Source organism: Eleginops maclovinus, chromosome 4, assembly GCF_036324505.1.
Source record: "Eleginops maclovinus isolate JMC-PN-2008 ecotype Puerto Natales chromosome 4, JC_Emac_rtc_rv5, whole genome shotgun sequence".
NCBI classification, from domain to species: domain Eukaryota; kingdom Metazoa; phylum Chordata; class Actinopteri; order Perciformes; family Eleginopidae; genus Eleginops; species Eleginops maclovinus.
Window position 1 is genome coordinate 1262404 of NC_086352.1, and position 6192 is coordinate 1268595.

Sequence of the window (6192 nt, forward strand, 5' to 3'; positions counted from 1 at the left end):
CATACTGGGAGGGTGTGTGTGTGTGGGGGGGGGGGTTGTTAAACAAATGGCTGTGAGTGAGATTCTCCCAGCAGAAATAACTCCTGAAAATACATTCAAACTCCCCCCCCCCCCCCCACACACACACACACACACACACACACACACACACACACACACACACACACACACACACACACACACACACACACACACACACACACACACACACACACACACACACACACACACACACACACACACACACACACACACACACACACACACACACACAGGACAGCAAGTGTGTGTCACCTGTCTGCAGCAGCTGTCTCTCTCTCTCTCATGTCCGCATATACCAGAGCTCATCATCATACCTCCAGATCATTTTACACACACACACACACACACACACACACACACACACACTGATTTCCTGCAGAGCTGACCCCACCCTTCCATCAGCAGAGAAATGAAACGTAAACATGCAGCTGTTTAGCTTAGCTTAGCATAGTGACTGGATACAGAGGGAACTGTTAGCATGGCTCATGGAGACACAACATGCTCCTCTTTTATCTCATAGACCAAACTTCAGATCAGCTGGGAGAGGAGATCTTTGTTTACATGTTACACATGATAGGTTCTGGTTTAAAAGCTGGATTTGATTTTATAGTAAAAATGTTCTTTATTGGGCAGAAAACTCCTAGAATGAAAAAGGGATTAATACTCCAGCAGAAACATATCTGTGAACAGAAGTCTCCTAATGTGAGGAGCAGGCTGACAGAACTGAACAGAGCTCAGCTGCTGCTTTACAAATGTCTACAAAGGTGTATCACTGACGCTGACGACGGGCAGTGAGGGTGAACTGAGGACACCAATAATCACCTGAACTATTAATAAGCACTTTTACACTTATTTACCAGAGCTCTACAGGAAGCTGTTTATAAAGACTGCATCAATAACAACATCACAACTAAATATCAGGGAGATTGTTCTACAGCCAGCTGAGGATAACATCTATGAACCCTGCAGCGTTTACTTTAAAGAGTCCTCTCCTGCTGATGTTCAGGTGTATATCAGTATGTAGAGTCTCTACTTTAAAGAGTCCTCTCCTGCTGATGTTCAGGTGTATATCAGTATGTAGAGTCTCTACTTTAAAGAGTCCTCTCCTGCTGATGTTCAGGTGTATATCAGTATGTAGTGTCTCTACTTTAAAGAGTCCTCTCCTGCTGATGTTCAGGTGTGTATCAGTATGTAGAGTCTCTACTTTAAAGAGTCCTCTCCTGCTGATGTTCAGGTGTATATCAGTATGTAGTGTCTCTACTTTAAAGAGTCCTCTCCTGCTGATGTTCAGGTGTATATCAGTATGTAGAGTCTCTACTTTAAAGAGTCCTCTCCTGCTGATGTTCAGGTGTATATCAGTATGTAGTGTCTCTACTTTAAAGAGTCCTCTCCTGCTGATGTTCAGGTGTATATCAGTATGTAGAGTCTCTACTTTAAAGAGTCCTCTCCTGCTGATGTTCAGGTGTATATCAGTATGTAGCGTCTCTACTTTAAAGAGTCCTCTCCTGCTGATGTTCAGGTGTATATCAGTATGTAGTGTCTCTACTTTAAAGAGTCCTCTCCTGCTGATGTTCAGGTGTATATCAGTATGTAGAGTCTCTACTTTAAAGAGTCCTCTCCTGCTGATGTTCAGGTGTATATCAGTATGTAGTGTCTCTACTTTAAAGAGTCCTCTCCTGCTGATGTTCAGGTGTATATCAGTATGTAGAGTCTCTACTTTAAAGAGTCCTCTCCTGCTGATGTTCAGGTGTATATCAGTATGTAGTGTCTCTACTTTAAAGAGTCCTCTCCTGCTGATGTTCAGGTGTATATCAGTATGTAGTGTCTCTACTTTAAAGAGTCCTCTCCTGCTGATGTTCAGGTGTATATCAGTATGTAGTGTCTCTACTTTAAAGAGTCCTCTCCTGCTGATGTTCAGGTGTATATCAGTATGTAGTCTCTACTTTAAAGAGTCCTCTCCTGCTGATGTTCAGGTGTATGTCAGTATGTAGAGTCTCTACTTTAAAGAGTCCTCTCCTGCTGATGTTCAGGTGTATATCAGTATGTAGAGTCTCTACTTTAAAGAGTCCTCTCCTGCTGATGTTCAGGTGTATATCAGTATGTAGAGTCTCTACTTTAAAGAGTCCTCTCCTGCTGATGTTCAGGTGTATATCAGTATGTAGTGTCTCTACTTTAAAGAGTCCTCTCCTGCTGATGTTCAGGTGTATATCAGTATGTAGAGTCTCTACTTTAAAGAGTCCTCTCCTGCTGATGTTCAGGTGTATATCAGTATGTAGAGTCTCTACTTTAAAGAGTCCTCTCCTGCTGATGTTCAGGTGTATATCAGTATGTAGAGTCTCTACTTTAAAGAGTCCTCTCCTGCTGATGTTCAGGTGTATATCAGTATCTGAAACCAGAGCCCAGTCTGCTCGGATTGGTTAGCTAGTTGGCTCTGTTGTGATTGCTCAACAGCTTAGAGATGTCCCGCCCCTTAGCCTATCACGTGCAATGTGTTGGAGCGCTAGCCAATAGGAGTGGTCCGTAGCGATGTCATTTTGTCCAAAGTTATGAAGCTGAACGAGGATTCCTCAAATATGTCAGAGTTCCAGAATAAACGTTGATATGTGAGCAGATCTTTTGTGCGTCTGAATGAATAATAAACAGATCAGCCGATTCTTCTTCTCCGGTTTTTGTTCTTCATATTTAATTCAGTCATTATTTTATTTCCCCAGGCTTTGTAGATCAATAACATCTGTTATTCGTCAGTCAGTGAACGAAGAGGAAATTATAAATAAATGAAGTTAGCGTTAGCGTAGCTCTCTCATTGATTCTCTGAGGGTCCTGGAGGAGGCTGACTTCCTGCTCCATTAACACTAATGCCTCTAAAGTGCCTCCATACAGCATGAGCCACTGAGTCATCCTGCCTGCTTCATATCACACAGAGTATCTGTTAATATATATGTCTTTGTGCAATTTCAGCTCCATCACCAGGGGGTCACATCTGTGCTCATTGGTTTTACTTGTTATTAATAACGTGTCCATCCTGAGCCTCTCTCGAATTGTTCCCTCCCTTTACTTCACTCTGTGCCGCTGTAATCACGCATAAAGGACTTCTGATTCTGATGTTTCTCAGCGCCTTGTTCCCATATTGTGTTTGAATATGCAAACGGGTCGTTATGTAAAGCTTACTTTATCTGAGTTCATGAGAAATCTACTGACGGTAATTAATGATGCTGCCGCACCAATCATCAATGCTTTGTTCATTAGTAGACAACACGTCTTCAACCCTGAAACGTGCAATACAGATGAGAGTAACAAAGATGTGACTGAACAGAGCAGCGGTGTGTTTAATATTACCGGTCCAGTTTCCAAATTGACCAATCAGAATTGAGTATTCACCAAAGCCTTGTTTTATTATTAAATGTGTTGTTCCTTCTGTTTTCATAGTGAATACCTAACGTCACAATGAACATGATGCAGACGGTTTCTACCTGGAAGTCATGTCAGTATTCCCTCGTTGGGAACGCTGGGATTCTCCTGAACATTCCCAGAATAAACACTGTTAGCATCTCTGAGGCTAAAGCTAAAAACAGACCCACCCTTATTGTTACAGACCCCCCCCCCCTCTGGTTGCGGCCCTGCTGAGACATCGCGGTCCAGGGCAGGGGACTATGTGACGTCACAGAAACGTTCTCCCCACAAAAACACGGTTTCTCTCTTTTCCCAGTCCGGGACCACCGTCACTGTTTCCAACGCCCCCCCCCCCCCATCTCCCCGGCCGACAGCAGCTGCAGACCGGACACCTCCCGCTCATTCTGCAACACACACACACACACACACACACACACACACACACACACACACACACACACACACACACACACACACACACACCGCGGCCACGCCTGTTTTGCTCCTGCATGGCGCACCGTTATATCCTCCATCCTCCGGCCGAGAGGAGGCTCTGCGGGCCGGGCTCCTCCTGTGCCCGGGGAGAGGGCACCGCGGCCCGGGTGCAGAGAGCAGCCCGGCCGGGAGGTAGAACCGGAGAGAGAACCGGGCCTCCGGGGGGAGAGGAAGTTCATGGAGGCTCGGGCCGCTCCAATCACAGCAAACAGCGTGGAGAGTGGGGGAGGACAGCTGGGACACAGAGGGGACACAGAGCGGGGACAGAGGGGACACAGAGCGGGAAGCAGGGAGTGGAGGAGCCGCTTACCTTGAGCAGATCAGTCCGCAAACAGAGAGGGAACGGGCGGAGCGACAGAGGGAGGCTGTGCTGCTGCTGCTGCGGCTGCAGGGAATGACGGGAAAGAATCCGCACTGCCCCCCCCCCCCCCTCCACTCTCTCCCTCCCCTCCCTCTGTCTCCTCCCCCCTTCTCCAGTCTGCATCAGGCTCAGAATTAAACATAAGAGCAAAGCATGATGGGAACACGTTTTTAATACGCTTTCAGAAAGGGATGTTGTAGTTTCATTTATTCCAAACGCCTTGACATTCTGACTTTATGTAGAATATACCTCATTATTATTTACAGTTCCCAGAGTTCGTCGACACAGTTGTTTCCAACATTTAGACTTTATTCTAAAAATCACAACTTTTATTGGCATTTTGTTTCTTAGACTTAGTTCTGAATAGTCCTTATTTTTCCTCAACATTTACTCTTGATATCAGATTTACTTAATTAATCCCAAATCTGGAAATATTTTAGTTGCAGCAGCGAATAAAAGTATTTTCCACAATTAGGAAGAAGAAGAAAAATAAAATGAACACTTTACAAACATCTCAGAAGATGAAACTGAATCTGTGAACGATCTGACAAATAAAACTCTAGAATTGCTAAATCTCAGCTAACACAAAATAAAAGTGATATTATATTAGTGTGGGAGAATGGTATATTAGATATAGACATATGTACAGTGAAGTCATGTCCTGTTGACAGCAGAGACTCTCTGGAGCTGAGTCTCTGCTGTCAGGGGGGATGTCCCAGCCTCCAGACCTTATTCCCAGCCTCCAGACCTTATTCCCAGCCTCCAGACCCTATTCCCAACCACCAGACCTTATTCCCAGCCTCCAGACCCTATTCCCAGCCTCCAGACCTTATTCCCAGCCCCCAGACTTTATTCCCAGCCTCCAGACCTTATTCCCAGCCTCCAGACCTTATTCCCAGCCTCCAGACCTTATTCCCAGCCTCCAGACCCTATTCCCAACCTCCAGACCCTATTCCCAGCCTCCAGACCCTATTCCCAGCCTCCAGACCTTATTCCCAGCCCCCAGACCTTATTCCCAACCTCCAGACCTTATTCCCAGCCCCCAGACTTTATTCCCAGCCTCCAGACCTTATTCCCAACCTCCAGACTTTATTCCCAGCCTCCAGACCTTATTCCCAACCTCCAGACCTTATTCCCAGCCTCCAGACTTTATTCCCAACCTCCAGACCCTATTCCCAGCCTCCAGACCTTATTCCCAACCTCCAGACCTTATTCCCAGCCCCCAGACTTATTCCCAGCCTCCAGACCTTATTCCCAACCTCCAGACTTTATTCCCAGCCTCCAGACCTTATTCCCAACCTCCAGACCTTATTCCCAGCCTCCAGACTTTATTCCCACCTCCAGACCTTATTCCCAACCTCCAGACCTTATTCCCAGCCCCAGACTTTATTCCCAACCCCCAGACCCTATTCCCAACCTCCAGACCTTATTCCCAGCCTCCAGACTTTATTCCCAACCCCCAAACCCTATTCCCAACCTCCAGACCTTATTCCCAGCCTCCAGACCTTATTCCCAGCCTCCAGACCTTATTCCCAACCTCCAGACCTTATTCCCAACCTCCAGACCTTATTCCCAGCCTCCAGACTTTATTCCCAACCCCCAGACCCTATTCCCAACCTCCAGACCTTATTCCCAGCCTCCAGACCTTATTCCCAGCCTCCAGACCTTATTCCCAACCTCCAGACCTTATTCCCAGCCTCCAGACCTTATTCCCAGCCTCCAGACCTTATTCCCAACCTCCAGACCTTATTCCCAACCTCCAGACCTTATTCCCAGCCTCCAGACTTTATTCCCAACCCCAGACCCTATTCCCAACCTCCAGACCTTATTCCCAGCCCCAGACCTTATTCCCAACCCCCAGACCTATTCCCAACCTCCAGACCCTATTCCCAGCCTCCAGACCT

The 6192-nt window shown here is 46.5% G+C and overlaps 1 protein-coding gene across 1 annotated transcript in view; it reads right to left on the minus strand.

Annotated features, from left to right (window-relative positions):
- LOC134862561 (spectrin beta chain, non-erythrocytic 1-like) overlaps positions 1-4335 on the minus strand; it is a 32846-nt gene extending 28511 nt beyond the window's left edge. The window contains exon 1 of the mRNA XM_063880557.1: positions 4238-4335. The gene's annotated coding sequence lies outside the window, so the exon portion shown is untranslated. The remainder of the gene's footprint in view (positions 1-4237) is intronic.
- Positions 4336-6192: the final 1857 nt, after the last annotated feature.